This window comes from Thalassophryne amazonica, chromosome 22, assembly GCF_902500255.1.
Source record: "Thalassophryne amazonica chromosome 22, fThaAma1.1, whole genome shotgun sequence".
Classification (NCBI taxonomy): domain Eukaryota; kingdom Metazoa; phylum Chordata; class Actinopteri; order Batrachoidiformes; family Batrachoididae; genus Thalassophryne; species Thalassophryne amazonica.
Window position 1 is genome coordinate 5,641,449 of NC_047124.1, and position 25,264 is coordinate 5,666,712.

A 25,264-nucleotide genomic window follows, 5' to 3' on the forward strand; every position below is an offset into this window, starting at 1 on the left:
GATGGCTGCTTCATAGTTAGAAATGCGTTGTCAGAAGTTGGATGACATGTACAAATATGCTAATTATAGTGCTAATCTGCATAAATAACAGCTGTAACTGGAGAATGCTTGATAAGGGAAATCACACACACACACACACTCAGAATGTGTGTGTGTTGCTTTGATGCAAACATGATGATGGACATGGAAATGCTGATTAGGATTCTGACTTGCAAGTGCAACATTTTAATCAGAATTTTCCAGTGATTCATCGGACATTCATTCATTTGTTCATTCATTTTCTATACCCGCTTACTTCCCAGTGGTCATAGGGTGTGAGGCTGGTTCACCCTGGACAGGACGCCAGTCTGTCACAGGGCTACATCAGGACATTTCCTCTTGTAATCTGTAATAATAGATCAGCCGTTTGATTACTCTGTGAAAGTCTTATTTCTTTAAGAAACCACTTTGTACATCGTTGAGCAAAGTTGAACATGATTTTTGCATAGAATCGTAATTTTGTTTGTTTTGCTGTGTTAAATTATTACCATCCACTTTTGATCCATACTCCAGTGGATTAAAACATCAAAGACCTTGTCGGGTGTGGTGGATTTGGACCTCGACTGGGGCTGTTGGGCAGGTGGTTTCTGTTCCCTTGAGTCTCCACGGTTGCAGTTTTGAGAGATGAAGCCCATCAGATTTAGCCAAACGGCTCTAACACCCTCCACAGAAAGCGTTTTGATCCAAATGTGAAGAACAACGCAGCAGCCGGGTGCGTTTGTGTGTGCATTCTGAACAGATGCTCTGGCTGTAAATATGGGAGGGAGATGCCATTTGTTTTCATTTTGTTACTTTCAGGGGGAGGAGGAGGAATTATGTTGCGAGAGGGAAACGGTTATTTGAATGCAGACAGGAGAAAATACCATCTGTCCTCTACTCTGAGCAGGCTGATCTTCAAAACCAAATATTAGTGTTGTAGGAATGCAGCAGGAACATCTGCTTCTGTCTCATGTCAGCGTTGGCATGTACAACCCCTGGCAAAAATTATGGAATCACCGGCCTCGGAGGATGTTCATTCAGTTGTTTAATTTTGTAGAAAAAAAGCAGATCACAGACATGACACAAAGCTAAAGTCATTTCAAATGGCAACTTTCTGGCTTTAAGAAACACTATAAGAAATCAGGAAAAAAAATTGTGGCAGTCAGTAACGGTTACTTTTTTAGACCAAGCAGAGGGAAAAAAATATGGAATCACTCAATTCTGAGGAAAACATTATGGAATCATGAAAAACAAAAGAACGCTCCAACACATCACTAGTATTTTGTTGCACCACCTCTGGCTTTTATAACAGCTTGCAGTCTCTGAGGCATGGACTTAATGAGTGACAAACAGTACTCTTCATCAATCTGGCTCCAGCTTTCTCTGATTGCTGTTGCCAGATCAGCTTTGCAGGTTGGAGCCTTGTCATGGACCATTTTCTTCAACTTCCACCAAAGATTTTCAATTGGATTAAGAGCCGGACTATTTGCAGGCCATGACATTGACCCTATGTGTCTTTTTGCAAGGAATGTTTTCACAGTTTTTGCTCTATGGCAAGATGCATTATCATCTTGAAAAATGATTTCATCATCCCCAAACATCCTTTCAATTTATGGGATAAGAAAAGTGTCCAAAATATCAATGTAAACTTGTGCATTTATTGATGATGTAATGACAACCATCTCCCCAGTGCCTTTACCTGACATGCAGCCCCATATCATCAATGACTGTGGAAATTTACATGTTCTCTTCAGGCAGTCATCTTTATAAATCTCATTGGAACGGCACCAAACAAAAGTTCCAGCATCATCACCTTGCCCAATGCAGATTCGAGATTCATCACTGAATATGACTTTCATCCAGTCATCCACAGTCCACGATTGCTTTTCCTTAACCCATTGTAACCTTCTTTTTTTCTGTTTAGGTGTTAATGATGGCTTTTGTTTAGCTTTTCTGTATGTAAATCCCATTTCCTTTAGGCGTTTTCTTACAGTTCGGTCACAGACGTTGACTCCAGTTTCCTCCCATTCGTTCCTCATTTGTTTTGTTGTGCATTTTCGATTTTTGAGACATATTGCTTTAAGTTTTCTGTCTTGATGCTTTGATGTCTTCCTTGGTCTACCAGTATGTTTGCCTTTAACAACCTTCCCATGTTGTTTGTATTTGGTCCAGAGTTTAGACACAACTGACTGTGAACAACCAACATCTTTTGCAAAATTGCGTGATGATTTACCCTCTTTTAAGAGTTTGATAATCCTCTCCTTTGTTTCAATTGACAGCTCTAGTGTTGGAGCCATGATTCATGTCAGTCCACTTGGTGCAACAGCTCTCCAAGGTGTGATCACTCCTTTTAGATGCAGACTAATGAGCAGATCTGATTTGATGCAGGTGTTAGTTTTGGGGATGAAAATGTACAGGGTGATTCCATAATTTATTCCTCAGAATTGAGTGAGTCCATGTTTTTTCCCTCTGCTTGGTCTAAAAAAGTAACCGTTACTGACTGCCACAATTTTTTTTTTTTTCCTGATTTCTTATACTGTTTCTTAAAGCCAGAAAGTTGCTATTTGAAATGACTTTAGTTTTGTGTCATGTCTGTGATCTGCTGTTTTTCTACAAAATAAAACAACTGAATGAACATCCTCCAAGGCCGGTGATTCCATAATTTTTGCCAGGGGTTGTAATCAAGAAATTGGATCAAATTAAGATATGTTTGGTTCTTTTAAAGTGTTGGATAACAACTGATTGGTTAGAGCCAGAACCAGTCGGCGAGGTGTCCTCTTTCATTTCATGTTCTTTTTTTAAATTATTTACTTGAATATTAAAATGTCACAAATTTGTTGTTAATAAGAATAACTAACTATTTATATCTGACTTTTCCAGGAATTAAAGCACTAAACGAAATTAACTCTAATAATAAAACAAAAATCTTCTTTGTCTTTCAGCTGTTCCCGTTAGGGGTCGCCACAGCAGATCAATAGTTTCCATCTCACCCTGTCCTCTGTATCTTCCTCTGTCACACCATCCACCTGCATGTCCTCTCTCAGCACATCCATGAACCTCCTCTTTGGTCTCCCTCTTCTCCTCCTGCCTGGTGGCTCCATCCTCACATCCTTCTCCCTATATACCCTGGGTCCCTCCTCTGCACATGTCCAAACCATCTCAAGCTCGCCTCTCTTTGTCTTCAAACCGTCCCACCTGAGCTGTCCCTCTGATATGTTCATTCCTAATCTTGTCCATTCTTGTCACTCCCAAAGAGAATCTCAACATCTTCAGCTCTGCCTCATGTCTTTTTGTTAGTGCCACTGTCTCTAAACCATACAACATAGCTGGTCTCACTACTGTTTTGTAAACTTTCCCTTTCACTCTTGCTGATATTCTTCAGTCACAAATCACTCCTGCCACCTTTCTCCACCCACTCCACCCTGCCTGCACTCTCTTCTTCACCTCTCTACCACACTCTCCATTACTTTGAACAGTTGACCCCAAATATTTAAACTCATCTACTTTCACCACTTCTACTCTTTGTAACTGCACTATTCCACTGGGCTCCCTCTCATTCACACACATGTACTCAGTCTTGCTTCTACTGACTTTCATTCCCCATCTCTCCAAAGCATATCTCCACTTCTCCAGACTAGACTCAACTTGCTCTCTACTCTCACTACAGATCACAATGTCATCTGCAAACATCATAGTCCATGGGGACTCCTGTCTGATCTCATCTGTCAACCTGTCCATCACCACTGCAAACAAGAAAGGACTCAGAGCTGATCCTTGGTGTAATCCCACCTCCACCTTGAATGAGTCTGTCATTCCGACTGCGCATCTCACTGCTGTCACACTATTCTTGTACATGTCCTGCACTACCCTAACATACTTCTCTGCCACTCCAGACTTCCTCATACAATGCCACAACTCTTCTCTTGGCACCCTATCATAAGCTTTTTCTAAGTCCACAAACACACAATGTAACTCTTTCTGTCCTCCTCTGTACTTTTCCAACAGTATTCTCAGAGCAAACATTGCATCTGTAGTGCTCTTTCTCGGCATGAAACCATATTGCTGCTCACAGATCTTCACCTGTTTTCTAAGCCTAGCTTCTACTACTCTTTCCCATAACTTCATGCTGTGGCTGATCAGCTATGCCTCTGTAGTTACTGCAGCTCTGCACATCACCCTTGTTCTTGAAAATACGAACCACCACACTTCGTCTCCACTCCTCAGGCATCCTCTCACTTTCCAAGATTTTATTAAACAATCTGGTTAGAAACTCTACTGCCATCTCTCCTAGACATTTCCATGCCTCCATTGGAATGTCATCTGGACCAACTGCCTTTCCACTCTTCATCCTCTTCATAGCAGCCCTCACTTCTTCCTTGCTAATCTCTTTTACTTCCTGATTTACTCTCACCACATCATCCAGCCTTTTCTCTCGATCATTTTCTTTATTCATCAACTCTTCAAAATATTCCCTCCACCTTCTCAGCACACACTCCTCACTTGTCAGCACATTACCATGTGCATCTTTTACCACCCTAACCTGCTGCACATCCTTTCCAGCTCTGTCTCTTTGTCTGGCCATTCGGTACAAGTCCTTTTCTCCTTCCTTACTATTCAACTTCTTGTACAGCTCGCGATATGCCTTTTCCTTTGCTTTTGCCACTTCTCTTCTCGCCTTACGCCGCATCTCCTTGTACTCCTGTCTACTTTCTTCATCTCTCCGACTATCCCAAAACTTTTTCGCCAACCTCTTTCTCCTTATGCTTTCCTGGACCTCTTCATTCCACCACCAAGTCTCCTTGTCTTCCTTCCACTGTCCAGATGTCATACCCAGTACTGCCCTAGCTGTCTCCCTCACCACATCTGCAGTACTTTTCCAGTTGTCCAAAATTGCTTCCCCTCCAACTAGTGCTTCTCTCACCTGCTCGCTAAATTTCACACAACAGTCTTCCTCCTTCAGCTTCCACCATCTGATCCTTTGTTGAGCTCTCACTCTCTTCTTCTTCTTTACCTCTAAAGTCATCCTACAAACAACCATCCTATGCTGTCTAGTGACATTCTCTCCTGCTACCACCTTACAGTCTGTGATTTCTTTTAGCTTGCATCTCCTATAAAGAATGTAGTCCACCTGTGTGCACCTTCCTCCACTCTTATGTTACCCTGTGCTCCTCCCTTTTCTTAAAGTAGGTATTCACCACAGCCATTTCCATCCTTTTTGCAAAATCAACTGCCATCTGTCCTTCCCCATTCCTATCCTTGATACCATATCTACCCATTACTTCCTCATCACCTCTGTTCCCTTCACCAGCATGCCCATTGAAGTCTGCTCCTATCACCACTCTTTCATGCTTGGGCAAACTCTCCACCACCTCATCTAACACACTCCAGAAATCTTCTTTCTCCTTCATCTCACAACCTGCCTGTGGGGCATATGCACTGATGATATTCATCATCACCCCTTCAATTTCCAACTTCACACTCATCACCCTGTCAGACACTCGCTTAACCTCCAACACACTTTTAACATACTCTTCCTTTAAAATGACCCCAACACCATTTCTCTTCCTGTCCTCACCATGGTACAACAACTTGTACCCACCGCCGATGCTCCTGCTCTTGCTTCCCTTCCACTTGGTCTCTTGCACACACAATATGTCTACCTTTCTCCTCTCCATCATATCAGCCAGCTCTCTCCCTTTACCAGTCATACTACCAACATTCAAAGACCCCACTCATTTCCACCCTTCTAGTTTTCTTCTTCTCCCGCTGTTCGTGGCAATGTTTTCCTCCTCTTCTTCGTCGTCTTCGCCCAGCAGTAGCCCAATTTCCACCGGCACCCTGTTGGGCAATAGCACCGGTGGCGGACGTTGTTAACCCGGGCCGCGACCGATCCGGTATGGGAATTCGATTCTGAGTCTGCATAGTTGGGTTGGCTTGTTTTACGCCGGATGCCCTTCCTGACGCAACCCTCCTCATTTATCTGGGCTTGGGACCGGCACTCAGAATGTACTGGCTGCACACCCCATGTGGCTGAGTTTAATAATAAAACAAAAATGCCAAAAGAAATCTCTACAACAGTACACAAAAATCTCAAATTAAAGAGCTGATAACACTGGTCAACACGATTTTTCTTGCATGGAGCTTTTCAGTGAATTTTAGGTAATTTGGGGTCACTGACTCTGAATCTGGTGTTAGTTTTTGCCAATCACATCACATTTTTGAGATATGAAAACATATTTCTCGTATCAAGCATTGAAACCAGAGCTGCAGTCTCGCACACCTCTTCGACGCCATAAACGAGATTATGGCTCTTGTTCACATTTTGGTTTAAAAACTCTCCTTTTGAAGCTGCTTTTGTGCGTGATTAGTGATGTCAAACCCGTGAGTGAATGAGCAACGTTTGTGTAATCCGTCAATACGGAACATGCAGATTGCAAAAAAAAATAAATAAAAAAATGTGACAGAGGAAATCTGAGCTCAGATTTGGATTCAGCACCTCAAAATGACCCTAAATCAGTTCTCAAAGTCCATGCAAGAATTTTATATATATATATATTTTTTTTTTGACCAGTGTAATACAGAAAAAAGTGCAACTTATACTCTGAAAAATACAGTATTTGTTCTTGTCAAATTGGTTTGTGCAATTTTTGGTACTTTAATATCAGATATGGTGCTGAAGAATTACAAATTGCTGCAGATTGTTTAATGACTTCAGGTTTGTTATCAGGTAAAACAGACTTGTTGAACCTTCTCCAGTTTGAACATCTTCTGCTTTGTTCTTATGTGGTTACTTATACTTGTACAGTTACTTTTTACCATTTAGTTTCTGTTACTTTTCGTTACGTTATCTTTGGTATCTGTTGCTGGCCTGATGGGCATCAGAGCCTGTGTCGGACTTCTGTTCCTCCTAAGATGCCTGAAGAAGACCTGCTCAGGGATTTGGATCTATGTCATAACGTTTTCAGCTCTGTATCTGTCCACCAAATTTCATTGGAATCAGTTAATGTGGTTTTGAGATATTCTGCTGACAATCGGACAGACGTGGAGATAATAATGCTTCCTAAATGTAAATGCAAAGAGAATGAAGCTGTTTTCAGCGCCTCTGGTTTCAGTTTAGTGCTGTACTGTTTTTTGTTTTTCGCTGGTGCGTTGTTGAAAAGCCTCCCCCCACCCCTCTGTGTTCTTGTTGCTTCACTAGGTTATTTTTGGTTAGAACTACATCTCTGTTGATGACTGTGGTGACCTCAGACTGAGACAATCCCCTGCAGAGAACAAACCTTCTGCAGGAAAACTGCCTGTGCACACAAACACGCCGCTAACGGTCAATGACTCCATGTAGTAAAATAACAACTGCAGCTTTGACGTTGTAAAGTGCTGCAGTTTTGTCCGAATATAATCTGTCTGCTGCACCGGTACCACAGTGAGGCTGATTTGTAAACTATCGGTGCTCTCCTCATAAATTTCCCCGGTGTGGAAAGCAATGCATACAGAATGAATCCGGCTGTGTTTATCTGTCTGACTGTTAAACCGCCGGCCGCGCTGGAGGGATTCTCCTCTGGTCTTTGCTGTTTTCCTGTTGACGTCCTGAAACGTCTCCACACGTAGTCATTAGATTAGGGGATGACAAATGGACAGAGATATTCCAGAGCCGGCTGGTAACGCTCCAGCTGTGATGGCATGCCGGTGTTGCTTCCTCCTGAGTATTCACTTTGTTTGTTAGCGTTTGTTGAAGCATCGGCGGGTGCAGACAAAATTCACTGCAGCATGAAGTGGATCAGAGAAAAACGACAGGAAGACAAAGCTTCACAGCAGTAAATAAAAAAAAAAAAAAAAAAAAAAAGTCATCTTCCACCACATAACAAAACGGAGGAAACATGAGACGATTTATCTTCAAAAATTGGAAATCTGTCAAATGCTAATGAATTAAATTCAGTTTCTTGTCATTATACAATGCATGAGAGTAATCTAAGAAATAAATCCAGTGCACCAGTAATGTGACTAAACTAAGAAAAAATAAATAAATAAATACATCAGGTGCCAATAAGTGATTATAAAATATCAGAATTCCAAAAGCAGCAAGTGGTCAATATGTGCAGAGTGTAAACAGTGCAATAATTTAAACTGTACATGTGACTGAGGAAGGAGCGGGGCAAAGATGATGAGACTTGGGGGTCATAGGTCAGAGTTCGGGTGTCTTTTGGCAGGAGGGGAAAAAAAGCTACTTTTAAACCTGGTGGTTCTTGTTCCGAGACACCTGATTCTTCTTCCTCATGGCAAAAGTGAAGAGATTCCATCGTGTGGGTGGGAGGGGTCCTTGTAGATGTTTTGCGCCCTCTGGAGGTGCTGTGTATGTTATTGATGAGTCGTCGTGCTGTCATTACCACCCTCTGGGGGGGGGGGGGGGGGGGGTTCCTGTCTGAAGCTGTGCAGCACATCAGGATGATCTCAGTGGTGCTGGTGTAGGAGCTGACCAAGATCTTCTCTGAGAGTCTGATCTCCTTCAGCCTTCTGAAGAAGTGAAGATGTTGTTGAGCCTTCTTCACTGCAGCAGATGTGCTCATCCTTCACAAGAGGTCCTTCAGGACACGAGCGGCCAGAAACCTGAAGCTGGTCACATATTCCACCTCAAAGCTGTTGATGTAGATGGGGCTATGGAGGGTCCAGAACTTCCTGAAGTGGCTGAGTTCTTTGGTTTTTTTTTTGGTGTTTATGGAGAGGTTCTTGATTGAGCTCCATGAAACCAGACTCTGAACCTCCTCCCTGTAGATAGTTTCATTGACTAATATAGGACTTTGATGAAGAATAGATTTTCTATTGAAGTGCCCAGACTTTCTCAACCAGTCACCACTGATGTTCCATCAAATGCTTTCAGGATGAACATAAATCTTACAAATAAAGTTTTAGGTTCATTGTTTCCTGTATGAACACTGTATGAATCTTGTTGTGTTTTCTCCGCCTGCTTGGCGGTTGGTTGGAAATAACTCAGCTTTTTATAAACATGTAGAAATGGGCTTTGAACTGAGAGAAGTGATTCTCTTCTGGAGCTGGTCCAGATGTGGATGCAAGGTTTGTTTGAACTGAACCTTCCTGTAAGGCTGGACTCGAGTGTTGTGGCAGGAATTTGGAAGAGTAACACTTCTTTTCAGCACAGAGGACGACACCGTCAAACTGCTCTGACTAAAGAAACACTCGGAGCTGCACTTAATCTGTCATTCTGAGCCGACTGTAAGCTTTTGACTGCAGGAAAATGTTGAAAAATGTCTATGTATTTATTTATTTATTTTTAAACAGGCAGCTGGAGATTCATTCCACGTGAGTTTAATTTCAGAGCTGTGATTTATTACAGAGTGGAATTTGATTTCACTTCATCTTCTGGTGGCTCTGTGGTTTCCAGCACCCTCGCAGCACATAAGCACTTTGGAAAAGGCAAATTAAAATAAAGTTTGTGATCTCTGGCGGCTGCATCATTGTTGTGAGGAATCAGTGTGTGTAATTAAAGTTGAATGTTTTATACACTTACTCTGTAAACAGGCAGATTTCTTCATCTTGGTGGTTCTTGTGAATGTTTAAGAGTTTTATTGTTGTTAAATACAGATGACCCGAGTAAAGCGCATCTTAATTACAGCTGTCCTTTCCATAAAATAGGATGCAGAACAAAAAACAATAATCTGAAACTTTTTTACTCTTTCATCAGTGTTCATAAACTGCGGCAGATTAACAAAGTTAATGTGTTGCCTCATTCAAAACACCACGGAACCGGCCCGGGTCCTGGATGGCAACCACTCAGGCAAACAACCAGTCCATTGGACAGCAAAATGTTTCACTTAATGTAGATTTAATTTAGCCAAGAATGTAAAATATGTTTGTAATCTTTGTGACAGAGGATGTCTGTCCAAATACTTATGGACTTAACTTGATTACAAATGTAGGACACATCTGATTACGGTTTAGAGTCAAATTAATTAACTCTGATCATGCAGTTGGCTATTGGACAAATAGATTTTTCACAGGCTGTGTGTGTGTGTATGTATGTATGTATATATATGTATGTGTATATATATATATTTTATTTTATTTTATTATTATTATTTTTTTAAATAAGAACTATAGAAAGCTTCAGATTGGTCAGGAAAACACTGCTGTTTTTTTTTTTGTTTTTTTTCCCGTGGGACGCTGTGTCCGTGCTGAATGTCGTGTCAGTGCCGTTGGGGAAGGCTCCCTGTGCTGCAGATCCACCACAGCTCCGACTAAATCACCACCTGCTATGAGCAAATTAAATATTGACTCTTCGTATTGACTCTCGGATCTAATTTGAAGTGATTGCAGACGAGCAATAATGGTGCAGAAAAAGAGTCGGGCTGCTTTAACGGCGGGCCGTCGGCCACTTGTTAAGTGTGCAGTAATTGGCTGCATGGACCAATCGTTGAGCTGGATAAGGTCTAGTTTAGGGTCATTTTTATCTGAATCAACAAACTGAAGGCCTTTTCACATATCAGACCAACAATGAAGCAGCGACTGTAATTCCAAACATTAATCTCCTTTCTGGTCTCATTATTGGTTCATAATGTCTAATCCTGCACACATTAACCCTTTACACCCCGCAATCAGTGGAGTTTACAGGCATGTTTTCTTAAAAACTGTGCCTTTTTATCATAGCCACAAACTGCATAATTTCAAATTTACAACAGACCTTGAACTATTCACAAGCACCAAACACATCTCTCAGGAAAAATAAGTACATCTAAGCTTAAAATAGTGATATTTTACCGCAATCATTTTATTCTATGTCGTATTTACTTAGCCAAAAATATACTTTTTGCACAATCTAGAGCCTTTAAATGAAAAATCTGTACTCTCTGAGTAACTGTGAAGCTTTTGTGACTCTGCAGAGAGTCAACAGAGCAATATCAGAGGGTAGAACAGAAAAGGAGACAAACTTATATGTACAGCAAGTGAAACCTGTATGCCCCATACACAAACAATTTTTGTAAAATATATATATAAATATATTTATTATATACTCACTCACTCATCTTCAACCGCTTATCCGGGATCTGGTCGTGGGGCAACACCTCCAGTAGCGGGACCCTAAATTTCCCTTTCCTGGGCCACATTAACCACCTCTGACTGGGGGATCCTGAGGCCTTCCCAGGCCAGTGTGGAGATATAATCTCTCCACCTAGTCCTGGGTCTTCCCTGAATCACCTCAGCTGGCTCCTTTCAATGTGAAGGAGCAGCGGCTCTACTCTGAGCTCCTCACAGATGACCAAATTTCTCACCTCATCTCTAAGGGAGACACAGTCACCCTCCTGAGGAAGCCCATTTCAGCCGCTTGTACCAACGATCTACTTCTTTTGGACATGACCCAACCCTCATGACCGTAGCTGAGAGTAGGAATGAAGACTGACTAGTAGATTGAGAGCTTCACCTTTTGGCTCAGCTTCCTTTTCGTCACAACAGTACGGTAGAGCGAATGCAAAACCGCCCCTGCTGCACCGATTCTCCGGCCAATCTCACGCTCCATTGTCCCCTCACTCATGAACAAGACCCCGAGGTACTTGAACTCCTTCACTTGGGTCAAGACCTCATTCCCTACCCAGAGTAGGTAATCCATCGGTTTCCTGCTGAGATCCATAGCCTCAGATTTAGAGGTACAGATCCTCGTCCCAGCTGTTTCATACTTGGCTGTGAACTGATCCAGTGAGTGTTGGAGGTCACAGGCTGATGAAGCCAACAGGACCACATCATCTGCAAAAAGCAGTGATGAGACCCTGAACCCACCAAACCGGAAACCCTCCTCTCCCCGACTACACCTCGAAAACCTGTCCATGAATATCACAAACAGGACTGGTGACAAGGTGCAGCCCTGGCGGAGGCCTAATCGAATGTCATATATGTCGAGATATCATAGTTCTGCCTACTAGTCAAGAATTTTTTCCATAGAGGTGCAGGATTTGCAGGTACAATGAAAAAATGTGAGGCCACAGTGAGTAAAAATGAGAATGCGTAAAGAATGCCTGGTAACTGCTCATGATTTTGAGCTAAATGTGCCTTAAATACAAATTTCTATAAGTTTGCAGAACATACGAAGCACACCATGCAAAAGTGACCTCCTTGGTGTGATAGATTTTATTCATTAATTAATATTTTTAATTGGCTAAGCCTCTGAACCGGAGACCCGTGTGTGTGTGTGTGTGTGAGAGGTTTGAAACGTGTCTGTGTTCTGAGCTGCTGCCTCATTATGTCGTTAGCATGTCGTAATCGTGCGTGTGCGATGAAGCTGTTTTCCCCCTTGAATTGGTCCGAAACAGTCTGAACGTCGATGTAGCGTTTAGCTGACGGCGCGAAAAATGTTCTGCCTGCTGCCTTCGAGTAAAGCTGCAGAGACGTTGCTTGGGGTCTCTTCAAACGTGTAGCCAGACCGGAGGCAGTTTGGCGACTTAAAGAGGTTTAGAGACAGATTTGTGTTTTGGTTTGAGGGAAAACGGGCTGAAGCGTTTTTTGTTATTGTTGATGAGCGGGCCCTGTAGCTCCACTGTGTCTCATGCCACAGTCCAAAACTCCTCTGTTCTTCTCCCATATACAGTACGCAGCTTCCTGTGACCTCACAAGTCATCAAACCGCTGCCCATGAAAGAGAAGGTGTTTTTGTTCAGCTTCTCCGATCAATATTTACCCGGTGGAACAAACCAAACACTCTGAGATTGAAAGTCGTCACAGTCGGCAGCAGCTGGATAAAGAATGCGGATGCTCCAGACGGCGGCGGAGCGCCACGATTCCCCTTTAAATGGCAATAAGAGCTTTACGCTTGCTGCCTTCAAAGATGCCGTCTGTGGCCATTTTTATTTCTTTTCTTGTCATTTTGGCTGAAGCGCCTTTATGTCCGACTGCGAGTTGTCACGTCGCAGCATCTTTCACCCGGACGTGAACGGGACATTTCTGTCACGATCACATCAATTAATCTCTCATTTCTCCTGATTGAGAGATTTAGTTTATAAAAAGGGTAAAAGTGTTCACCAAACCGTCCACAATCCAAAGACATCAATTTGAGGACGGGCGGACAAAACTGTCTCAAATTGAGTCAAGTCCAGTTTCAACCAGTTTACCGTTAGTTTAGTGCTGTTTAAAACCAGTTCAGTCTTTAAAAAAACAAAACAAAAACAAAACCCTCACTTAAAACGGCACATTTTAAAACCAGATAAAGCCAGTTTAAATCTGATTGGGCTTTTGGTTTAAAGTGGTTAAACTTTTCCAAAAAGCTAATACCAGGATTAAAAACACTTCATGAAGCTCAAAAATATTTAAACTAGCCTATGCTAAAAATAAAAACATATAATCTCTAATGAAACCAGATTAAACGAGTGAGCTGTGACATTTGTTGTAAAACAATTTAAAACAACAACACAAAAAGGTGTTGATGGCTGTGATGTAATGTGTTTGGACATCTGCTTTGAATTTTATTTATTGAGCATTTTCTACTTCTGTGCCACGATGTGATGTGATTTTTTTTTTTTTTTTTTTTTTTTTTCCCAGATTTACACTTGCACACTGCAGGCACATGAAAGTGAATCCAACCTTTGTTTTTGAGATCTGAATAACTGTGTGATCTTATTAAAAAAGCAAAACAAAACTACCTTTAATGCTGATTATTTTTATTTATTCTAACAAAATAAGATCCAGAGAATTAAAAAAAAAATACTCATTTACACTTAGTGTAGTAGCAGCAGCAAACTAGAACAGTCAGTTAAATTGATGGACATGGATCAAAGACTGATGGCTGTATTTTAATTACTTATTATTATTTATTAATATTACCTGCAAAAAAGAAACATGAAACATTTAGAAACATGTCTACAAAACAAGTAGACAAAACATGTCTACTTAACTCAAAAAGTGTGTGGTGGGGGTGTCTTCCTACCCCTTGTCCCCCTCTGGCTACGTGCCTGTACAGTGCCTGTTAGCTGGAGGAAGCTGAGACAGGGTGATGAGAAAACTTCACACGGAAAGCGATAGCTAATTTACTTAGTTAGCAGTGTACCACATACAGTGTCTGTCAGAAACAGACTTGATGTGTATTTTAAGTGAAGAAAAATGTAAACAGATTTTGGATTCTTGTGTTGCTGGCGAGCTAGCAGAAAGCTGTTGGCTACATCATTGTTTATGGAATGAGACAGAACGCAGGCTGATTGGTGCGAGACTCGTGTTTTAATAAATCTAGATTGTGACATTCCTATTTTTTTTTACAGGTTTGTATTTTTGGTGCCATCTGGTGGTCGCCAGATGAACTGCTTCTTCAGTACTGAGAAGTGTGGGTTTTTTTTTTATGCTCTTTGTGACTGCATCTGTCTGGATCTCTTGTTTGCAGGAGTCCATCTGCCGGCCTTCTTCTCCCTCAGTCTCCCCCAACTCAGACGACAAACACCTCACCCCTCCTCCTCCATCCTCTCCCTCACTCTCTCTTTTTTGGCAAAACCAGCTCTGTTTCATCACCTCAGACAGTGTTGGTTTTAAATGTTCAGAAGCTGTGTTGGTGATTTCTTTTTGTGGACCTGCAGCGAATATCGACAGAATATTTTGTTTTGCTCAAATAAACATTTGAATTCGCTAGATGATGGCGTGTTCACACTGTCATCTTCTCCTAATAGAACCTCTGTCTGGACCTGACAGCAGGGTGGAATAATTATAAACTGATGGATTGTTTTGTTTTGATGATCATCGCTTAGTTTTAAAAATGCAATGTGTCAATTTCTACCTATCTGACCTTGACCCTTGGCGACCTGCTTTCTGTTGTCAAGTTTATGGAAAATGGCCTAAAAAACAGGTTGCTATTGGAGACGCAGCTTCCAAAATGACCTGAGGTGAATTAAGTGGTTATAATGTACAAGAGCCTCAACAATTAGCAGCTGGATTAATTGATTAATTGATTAATCAGTCAAAAGCCTATTTATCAAACAGATAAATAGGCTGGTTTAAAATGATTATTTTAGAACAGTTGTAAAGCTGTTTGAAGTAGTTTGTAGGTTGCTCCTGTCACATTTTTTTTTTTTTACTGACTGTGGGCTCATTTTTCACTGCACCTGCAAGTCCTGCGCCTCTATTGAAATGACACAGTTATGGCTAAAAGGAAATGGAACAAAACCGAAATGCTTTATGTAACATAATAGTTATGTTACATATTATAAAAGAAGGAAAAGATGTAAGTGGAGTGTAAGTTTTTTTTTTTTTCTTCTAAAACTGACAAAAGGTGGAATCTCTATATACAGAACATTTGTCCCATTTTTCCAAACGCCCACAATGTTATATTTGTAACTGAATTTTAAATGTGATATATAGAATAAAGTGATTGGTGGTGAAATTTTACTATTTTAAGTTTAGATTTGGTGTTTTGTTTTGGGTTTTTTTTTTTTTTTTTTTTCTTTTTTCCTGGTGGGAGCCAGTTGTGGGATTTAAAGAATTAAACCAGATTTTTGCTTTTCTGGAAGTGTTTTGAATGGTATTTAAATGATTACATACATAACAGAAAAACAGGCTTCAAGTGTTTGCCAGAAAAATCTTTGGATTTTGGACAGGTGTGTTCACGTTTGATGGACCCAGAACATGGTCTAAAATTCAAAAACATCTGGTTTACAGTAAGTAAGTAAGCTTTATTTATAAAGCGCCTTTCACAGACCAGGGTCACAAAGTGCTGCACATGGCATACAAAAATAATCTAAAAATAACATACGAAAACAATAAAATACAATATTAGGCTAAAAAGCTAACTTAAAGAAATGCGTCTTTAGTTGCCTTCTAAAAGTATCTATACAATCCAGAGAACGAAGGGCACAGGGAAGCTCATTCCAGAGGCTAGGCGCCACCACTTTAAAAGATCTGTCCCCGCGAGTTTTAAAACGGGTCCGAGGAACCATCAACAGGTTCTGATTGGACGACCTGAGGCTCCTGGAGGAAGCATAAGGCTGGATCAGGTACCTGATGTACTCCGGTGCCTGTCCATGCAGAGCCCTAAAAGTCAATACCAGGATTTTGTAATGAATCCTGTAGGAGACAGGCAGCCAATGCAAAGTATTAAGAATAGGAGTAATATGGTCCCTCCTGCGGGTGCGGGTAAGCAGGCGCGCAGCAGAATTTTGCACAACCTGCAGGCCGGCCAACTCCTTATTCAGACAGGTGAAGAGACTGTTACAATAATCCAAACGCAATGAGACGAACGCATGAACAATCATCTCGAGCTCTTTTAAAGTCACCATCTTACGGAGCTTAGAGATGTTCCGAATTTGGAAAAAACAGTTCTTAACCAGGTAATTTGTGTGCTGCTCCAAAGACATTCCTCCATCCAAATGACACCCAGGTTACGCAGGCTGCTTTTGACCGTACAGCTTAGGCTACCGAGATGCTACTTAATTCCAGATACAGCACTATCTGGTGCTACAATCAGTCTCAGTCTTATTGGAATTTAACTGCAGACTGTTCTCAGTGAGCCATTCCTTAATTTTGGCCAAACAATTTGTGAGAGAGCAGAGTTTCTGTGGCTCATTTGTCTTAAAAGAGCAGTACAGCTGCAGATCATCGGCATACAAATGATAGGACACATCACTGAACAGCTGGATCAGCTTGCTGAGAGGAAGGAGATACGAGAACAAAACAGGTCCCAAGACTGATCCCTGTGGCACACCCCACAGAAGATCTGCAGATTCCGACACTGCATTGCCCACCGTCACACTAAAAGTTCTACCAGTCAGGTAAGAGGTAAACCACTCTAAAACACAACCTGACATTCCAACCAAATTCCGCAATCTGTTTATCAGAATGCCATCGTCAACGGTATCAAATGCCGAAGACAGATCAAACGGAACCAGCACAGAACATTTGCCAGTGTCAGCTGCCATCATCATGTCACTAGACACCTTCAACAGGGCTGTTTCAGTAGAATGAAACTCACGGTACCCAGATTGAAAAGTGTCATGGATGTTGTTAGCCTGCAAAAACGATCTCAATTGAGCACAGACTACCTTTTCCAAGACTTTGGCCAAGAAAGGGGTTTTAGATATTGGCCTAAAGTTCTTGAGCTCTGTAGAATCCAATCCAGCTTTCTTTAACTGTGGTTCCACAATGGCATGTTTAAAATAACAGGGAAACACACCACTTGACAAAGATATATTAAACATTTTAGCAATGTAGGGCCCGATGGAGTCAAATACATTCACAAACAGTTTAAACGGAAGAACATCCAAAATACCAGAGGATGGCTTCACTTTATTCATGATGGTTGAGATGTCCTCTACAGTAACAGGCTCAAATGAGGCCCAGCACTGAGTGGGAGGTTCCCAGTGCTGGGGACCATGGCATGGAGACAGGTTGTACTTTATAACTCTAACCTTATAAATAAAGAAATCCAGGAACTCCTCACAACTAGTTTTAGAGATAACAGGAGTGACGGCAGCAGGTGACACAAGAGAGCTGATTGTGTCAAAAAGCACTTTAGGATTTCTTTTATTGGAGGCAATAGGCGATTAAAATAACTCGTCCTGGCCTCCTCTATCGTCTTATTTAAGGAAGATATTAAGTCTCTTAAATGTAGCCTGTGAACCTCCAGTTTTGTTGACTTCCATAGGCGTTCAGTCTGGCGACATGTTCTCCTTAGAGTCATAATCCCATCATTTATCCAAGGGCTGAAACTTTCACGAGGAGCTTTATTAGCCTTAAGTGGTGCCACTTGATCCAAGATAGTGGCACAGTGGCTATTAAAGCTATTCATAAAACAATCAGTTTCAGTGAAATCGTTAAAAAGTAAAGGGTTGAACTTATCACAGAAAAGCGTAGCTGTTGTCTCTGTGATAATTCTCCTTTCTGCCTTAGTAGAAACAGATCGAGGCTCAGATGGCACCATCAAATCAAAGAAAACACAACAATGATCACTCAGAAGAACATCCTCCACACATACATTGGTAATTTCCAGGCCCAGTGCAAAAACCAGATCCAACGTGTGACCCTTGTTGTGAGTGGGACCTGACACATACTGTTTAAAATTAAAAGCCTCTGTCATAGTTATAAGCTCTCTTGCTGAAGTAGAAGAATCAACATCAATCTGGAAATTAAAATCACCCAAAATTAAGACCTTTTCCAATCTAATTATAGACGATAAAAAGTCAGTAAAAGCCTTAAGAAAAGTCCCAGCAGGGCCAGGAGGTCGATAGATCAAAATACTATAAAATTTATGTGAGGAACCAACTTCCATCATGAGCGCCTCAAAAGAGGAGGCGTGGCTCGTATCCGACAGTCTGCATGTGTACCGGTCCCGGTGCACAGCAGCCAGTCCTCCCCCCGCACGACAGGGGCGGGGCTTACCCACCGCTAAGCAACCCGCAGGACAGAGCTCATTTAAATGGATGCATTCATTTTCCCTCTGTCACGTTTCTGTGAGGAAAAGAAAGTCCAAGTTTTTCCTGACAAAAAGCTCATTAATGGAGAACGCTTTATTTGAAATAGAGCGCACATTCAATAATCCAATCCGACTCAACAATGAGGCGGTAGTCGAGTCCGCTGAACACAGCGGGATAGGCTGCAGACATCTCCCACGGTCACGTGAGGCACCACTGTACCGGCGAAACCCACACTGCTCCCGAGATGTAAACACGGAAAACAGGGACGGACCCGGGACCCAAGCGACTCGTCCATCGGGGACCCAGTGATGTCCAGGCTGAGTCCTGCAACACAGAGGAGTGGTGGGATGCATGAACAGGGCCGCACCGCCAACCGTATGGCCCTGCAAGAGTGGAACTGGACGAAGCCACCTGTAGCTTCGGTATCCACGAGCCGCACGCCACACTCCTCGTCTGATCCGAACCTGGACACCCGCTCTGCAGCCTCTTCTCCTCTTTTTCGGACTACCTGGACGTCGCCACATCAGGTATTCCCGGGAGGAGGGGGAACACAGAAACGGAGGCGGGAAAGTTTGCTTGTAGCTATCCCAGTCATGAAAGAGGCATTCCATTGTCTCTTTAATTTTAAAAAGAGTCGCGATCATAAATCTGTATTGCACTCAACGCAATCGCTATCCGTCAAAGCTGATATGACAGCACACACAATCAGGAAAATAACAGAAAAACGACATGGTAACAGGCAAGCAGCAGCCGGAACACACACACTATCTTGTCTAAGGTTACAGTGAAATTAAACAGGGAGACGCATTTGACGTTTTAATGAACAGAAACACTATTGATCTGTGACTCTGTCCTGTAAAGTATTGATCGTCTTTGGTGTTGTTTCAGTCGTTGAATATAACATCAGTGAGCATTGATCAAAGAGTGAAAACTTGCAAAACGTCTTTATTGCTGTTTAGACCAGATTAAAAGTAAAGTCGGCTCCGCTGTGGTGTTAAAGTATAAAATGGCTTTTGTGCAGTTTAGCAAGGTGAGCTAGCAAGAATTAGAACTGAAGATTTTTTTTTTTTTTTTTTAATGAATAGAGGAAATGGAAAGACCTTTTGATCTGCTCAGATTAACATTCTTCATCTGCTGTGACTTTTCCTTCAAGTCGTCATTTGTCTTTCTTCATGTGGCAGCAGATAAAAAGGATAAAACCCAACAGACGTCTTTAATCCTGTTAATCTAACATGTTAAACGCTTGTTCCCTCGGTGTTGACTGCCAGGGGGTCCGTCCTCAGGCAGTCTGGCTCTCGTCACGATCCGGGGAACCGCCAGCCGTCAGCTGAATTAGTAAAGAGTCTGTTTTCATATCATTTGTCTTTGCTGAGTCACTAAACTGTTGGAAAAATCAGAGTTTGCTCCATGATTTTAATTCAGTGTTGATTAACTTTATTTTCCTGATCCGTTTGTGCACGTCAGCCGTGCATGGTAACTTTTCTAATCTGTTCTAATCAGTTTATTCAGACATGCTAATTATTTGGTGCTAAATGTTGGCAATGGTTAGCACGTAATCTAGTGCACAGGTAGAAAATATCAGCGAAAAAGAAACACAGGAAAAAAAGTTTAACTTTTTTGTTGCTGTTATTTTGGAGTTTGGAGTGATCAGTCCAGATTGTGAGCTTCCCAGTAATCTTTCAGTCTTTCAGTTTTGCTGTAAAGGTTGACTGCTGCTATCACAGTCATGTTTTTATTTTGAAGCAGTCAGGAAGTGTTCAGCGACAGCGATGTGATAGAGTTTATCTCTTTCCATGCAGGTGTGTGTGTTGTCTACATCCAGCCGATACCCGTATTAGTATCAGTACTGCTGTGTGTGAAGTTATTTTCCTGTAGGGCTGAATTATTTTCATATTCCTGAGTTATGAAGTGGTGAATGTTTGTACTCAAACATGAAAATATTAATGGTTTAATCAGCTGATGGTCTCAGATCAATGATGTTCTGCTTGGAAATGTTTCCCCATGTCAGTAAGGCAGCTGATAACGTGAGTCACATTCCAATGAAGAAAATTAGACCGGAGGCGTCTTTGATTTGCATTTAAATGGATTTATTGTCCGCCGTCAGTGTGACGGGTGCGGCTGACCATGTGACCACAGTATTTTTTTTTTCTTTCTTTTTTTCATTGAGAAGAAATGAGGAGCCGATTTTTAATTCTGCAGCCTGAACGTATCGTTTATTTGGGCTCCGACTGTTTGTTTGACAGCGTAATGAACGTTTGCTGTGATTATCATCTGTTGCACAACTGCAGCTTAATGATTTTTCTGCCAGACGCCATTTTTCTATCTGCACAAAAACAGCAGAATAATCCTGAGCCGGGCTTTTATTTTGATTTATTTAGTCTTTTTTTAATGTCCTCTGTGATTATATTTACCTCCTACCAAGGACGTACAGTAAGTTCTTTCAGCTTCACTCTGAGATCTGATATGAGTCTGCGTGTTGATTAGGCCCAAGTGTTGTGCTGGATGGAGACACAGTGGTCTTCAACTGGGAATCAAACTTTTGGCCTGAGCTGAAACGAGAACCTTAAACTTTTGGAGCGACTTTAGTGACTGATCTGGTGCCAAAAACTTACTAAACATGTCCTCCAGTATTCTTCCATTAGTTTCATTTGGATAAAATATGTAGCATTGTTTTTTGTTTTGTTTTTTGGGGTGGGGAGAGTGTGACACAGGTGTAACATCTAAAATATGTCAGAATGTTTTGATCCTCAAAAACTAAATCCCGACGTTCCAGGCAGCGGTTGACGTGGTTGTTCTTCCGATGGAAGCTCAGAGATCCAGTTCTCATTCTTCCTGGAGAAACAAACTGATTTCCTCCTGTTGGTTCACAGCCACCTGGACTCATGGCGCAGATGCCGTATTTGTTGGCGGAGCTTCCACCCTGCACATCAGGGTCAGCGGGCATCTGGTCTCTGATTTGGGATGGGTCCACACTCTGTCCTTTGTGTCCCCCCTTGATAAGCTGTGTCAATACCAGAGGGGGGGGGGTTTCTCTCTGTGAGCTCATTCAACAGCAGCTCTGAAAAGAGCTGAATCTTTTGTACCGCAGTAGTACTACCACATTTTTACAGTATTTCCACTTCACCCTTCAGCCTTTACATTCAGGAGACAAATATGATTATTTTAAGGTACAGATAGTGTTTCTCAGCTTTGTTTTTAGATTGTGTTTTGGATCATGTGCCTGTGTGATCATGTGCACATTTCTGGAAGTGTCTGACCTGCAGTCCTGGAAGCTGATCAGATCCAATCAATTTTATTTATATAGCGCCAAATCACACAAACAGTTGCCCCAAGGCGCCTTATATTGTAAGGCAAGGCCATACAATAATTATGGAAAAACCCCAACGGTCAAAACGACCCCCTGTGAGCAAGCACTTGGCAACAGTGGGAAGGAAAAACTCCCTTTTACCAGGAAGAAACCTCCAGCAGAACCAGGCTCAGGGAGGGGCAGTCTTCTGCTGGGACTGGTTGGGGCTGAGGGAGAGAACCAGGAAAAAGACATGCTGTGGAGGAGAGCAGAGATCAATCACTAATGATTAAATGCAGAGTGGTGCATACAGAGCAAAAAGAGAAAGAAACAGTGCATCATGGGAACCCCACAGCAGTCTAAGTCTATAGCAGCATAACTAAGGGATGGTTCAGGGTCACCTGATCCAAGATTTCTCACAGTATTACTAGAGGTCAGGGTAATGCCATCCAGAGTAAGGATCTGGTTAGACACCATGTTTCTAAGATTTGTGGGGCCAAGTACAATAACTTCAGTTTTATCTGAGTTTAAAAGCAGGAAATTAGAGGTCATCCATGTCTTTGTCTGTAAGACAATCCTGCAGTTTAGCTAATTGGTGTGTGTCCTCTGGCTTCATGGATAGATAAAGCTGGGTATCATCTGCGTAACAATGAAAATTTAAGCAATGCCGTCTAATAATACTGCCTAAGGGAAACATGTATAAAGTGAATAAAATTGGTCCTAGAATTCCTACATCTCCACGAAATGCAGTTTTACACGCCACCTTTGTAATTGTTACGAAAGGAATTAGATTTCCCAATGGGCACCTGTATCGAAGGCTCCCGCAGTCGACAGCGATTTGCAGGACTTTGATGTGCACCAACGTAGAGATGGAAAAAATTCTAAAATGAGTAATCAGGACTCTAAAAGCAAGTTGGCATGAGCAGCTGCAGAAAATTGGGTGTGTATCAGAAAGCCCATTTTCCCTCCATCAGGGCATCCAGTCATTAGAAGCGTCCCTACGCGGATGAAAGGCCTGCGGCGCGGAGTGGACGCTGATGAAAGCCGCTGCTGGCTGCGTCTAATTTAACTCGTGGAGTAAACACCTCGTTAAGACACTGTCTCTTACAAACTGGTTAACGTTTCCGCAATGTGTAGTCTGAGGTCAGTGTGTCACCCAAAATGCACCTCTTCCACAGCAATCCACAAATAATGAGGCTGCATAATGGTGGAAAAGTAATTTGCTGCCCTGCAGCTTGCATTGAGATTGATTTTTGGACACGTGTAGCCGCGGCACAGGCACAGCTATCCGTTATAAGTGTCGCAAACACTCTCAAGGGCAGTATTGTTTCAGACGAGGCGTAAAATCACCCTCAGAAATCGACTCTTATTTGTCAGGCAAGAAGAAGAAGAAGCCGTTAACTGTTGGAAGAGGTTAACGTGTCAAAATCCACCAGCTCAGCTCAGGTTTTTTTGTAAACATAATGGTGAAAAAAAAAAAAAAATCCACACTTGTCTTAACGGCACTCGTGCGATTCAGTTGGTGAAGTTGGGGCATCAAAGTGGCTGACGCTGAACTGGAACGATCGGGATGGAAGTTACTGCATTACCAGTGTGGTGAGGTAGGGGGCGGTACAGTCTATTTTCTGCTGTATAGTTATTATTATCGTTATTAGATTTTTAAATATGTAAACTGGGCTGCCTTCAGGTTTTTAATTATGGTGCTGGTTTTGCATCTGTGGTATTTTCTCACCCTTTTTTCACCACTAGGGGGTGGTGTCACATACAGTAACGTGAAGTGCAGCATCAAACAAGCCCAGAAGAAGTCTTAGCATAGCCTCTTATTTATTTCCATATGCGGAAAGTTGTTTCTTGATGTTTAAATGTCAGCATCCTCGGCTTTTTCCGTTATGTTGCAATTCAAAGGCATTGTGCTGATACGAGGCGGGTTGTGCATGTTGGTGCATCGGTGAATACCCATAATTCTCTGCTTTGCATCAGACAGATGTGACACAGCCTGAGTAAAAACAGGCCTTTAAAAACTATTTAAATGGACTTTGCCACTATGACCCAGTATGAAGGCACCTATGAATGTCGTTTTGCTGTCCCACAGTCTGATCTGTCTGTTTTGTGCTCTGTAAAGGTTTTATTTGTTTTTTTCTTATCAGGCTGATTGTTTTGCATAAGTTTGTTCTACTTGGGCATTTTTAAATCCGGATTCCAGGTGAGCTGTGCTACCTGCTGCTTTTGGGGTTTTCATGTCTCTGCAAGAAGCTTTTGAGCCTTTATTTCAGTGACCTTTGAGACAATCAGAGGAGCCCCGGACTGAACAAATAACGGCCCCTGGGTCCCGACTGCCTGCAGCTTCCATTGATCCCCGAAACGATCAGCTCACAGCACGTTTATTGTTTACTGGATTAATAAATAAGAGCGTAAATAAACACTGGCAGCTTTCTACAAAGTCAGTATGGATTATTTTACTCAGCAGTTTACATATTACATTAACAGTATGAGTGTTACTTTTAGTGGTTTTTATTTATTTTTTTTTTTACCTCACTAATATCGGTTCCAGTCACTTCGGTTGATAACAGCACTGAAGTGATAAATCTTCAGAACTACACCGCAGACTCACCTGGTTTATGTCCAGAAGGAAAATGTAACCGAGTATGTAATCGATGATCAATAATCGATCGGTTCCTATAAATAATCGCTGCCATGACAAATTAGATCTTGCTAACTACATTTAAAAAAAATAACGAAAGAAAAAAAATATATTTTTAAAAAGTAATTGTTGAACAGCTTTTAAATGTAAATTTTCTTTCGGCTTCTGTTTTTGCTCGGTGTCGCTACCATAAGTCCACGTTTGTTTGTTTATTTATTGTTTTTGACACAAGTTTTACACTGGATGCTTTTCCCAACGTAACTCCAGATGTACCAACAGAGAGTCCGTTATGTTACCACACCATAGTACCGTTTGTAGCCACACCCACCAAATATTCCCAATCAGACTGTTTTGTTTTTGTTTTTTTTTAAGTCCTAAAAGCTGGATGATGGAAACGGATTTTATTTATTTCGTTGTCAGTCAGTTGACAAATATCTCACTCGTCTTCTTTTTTTTTATGCTGTGTATTAAAGGTGACATTTACTGGAGGATTACTGATAACATGGTGCTGTGAAACTTCCTAACTGTAGAAAAAAAAAAAATCCCAAACTCACTGAGTTGCAAAAATTCCTGAAAGGATGTGGCGGCCTGATGGAACATCAAATATTTAGATCCGCCTCCTTTCAGCTGTGAGGGTGAAGCAGAGGAGAAACCAGTGACTTATCCCCCACCCCACCCGTGAGGAGGGCGGCGAGGGCGGAGGGGGAGGGGCCTATCTCTCATCCTCACATCAAATAGTTGAATTGGAAAGAAAAGCAGTCGAGCCCCGTCCTGAGGTTCTATTGGCTGGCTGTGGCATTATCACTGCAGAATCTGTAGTTCTAATAGAGTGAAGTACTACAAAGTAGTACTGTTGGTGATTGTACTATTATGAGCAGTGGTATCAATACTTGTAGTACTGTTGGTTGTTGTAGTAGTATTTTTTCCAGTGTTTTGGTTC

The 25,264-nt window shown here is 41.8% G+C and overlaps 1 protein-coding gene across 2 annotated transcripts in view; it reads left to right on the forward strand.

Moving 5' to 3' along the window:
* Nucleotides 1-25,264, forward strand: part of phf21b (PHD finger protein 21B) — an 81,135-nt gene that overhangs the window by 40,120 nt on the left and 15,751 nt on the right. The gene's annotated exons all lie outside the window — the stretch shown is intronic.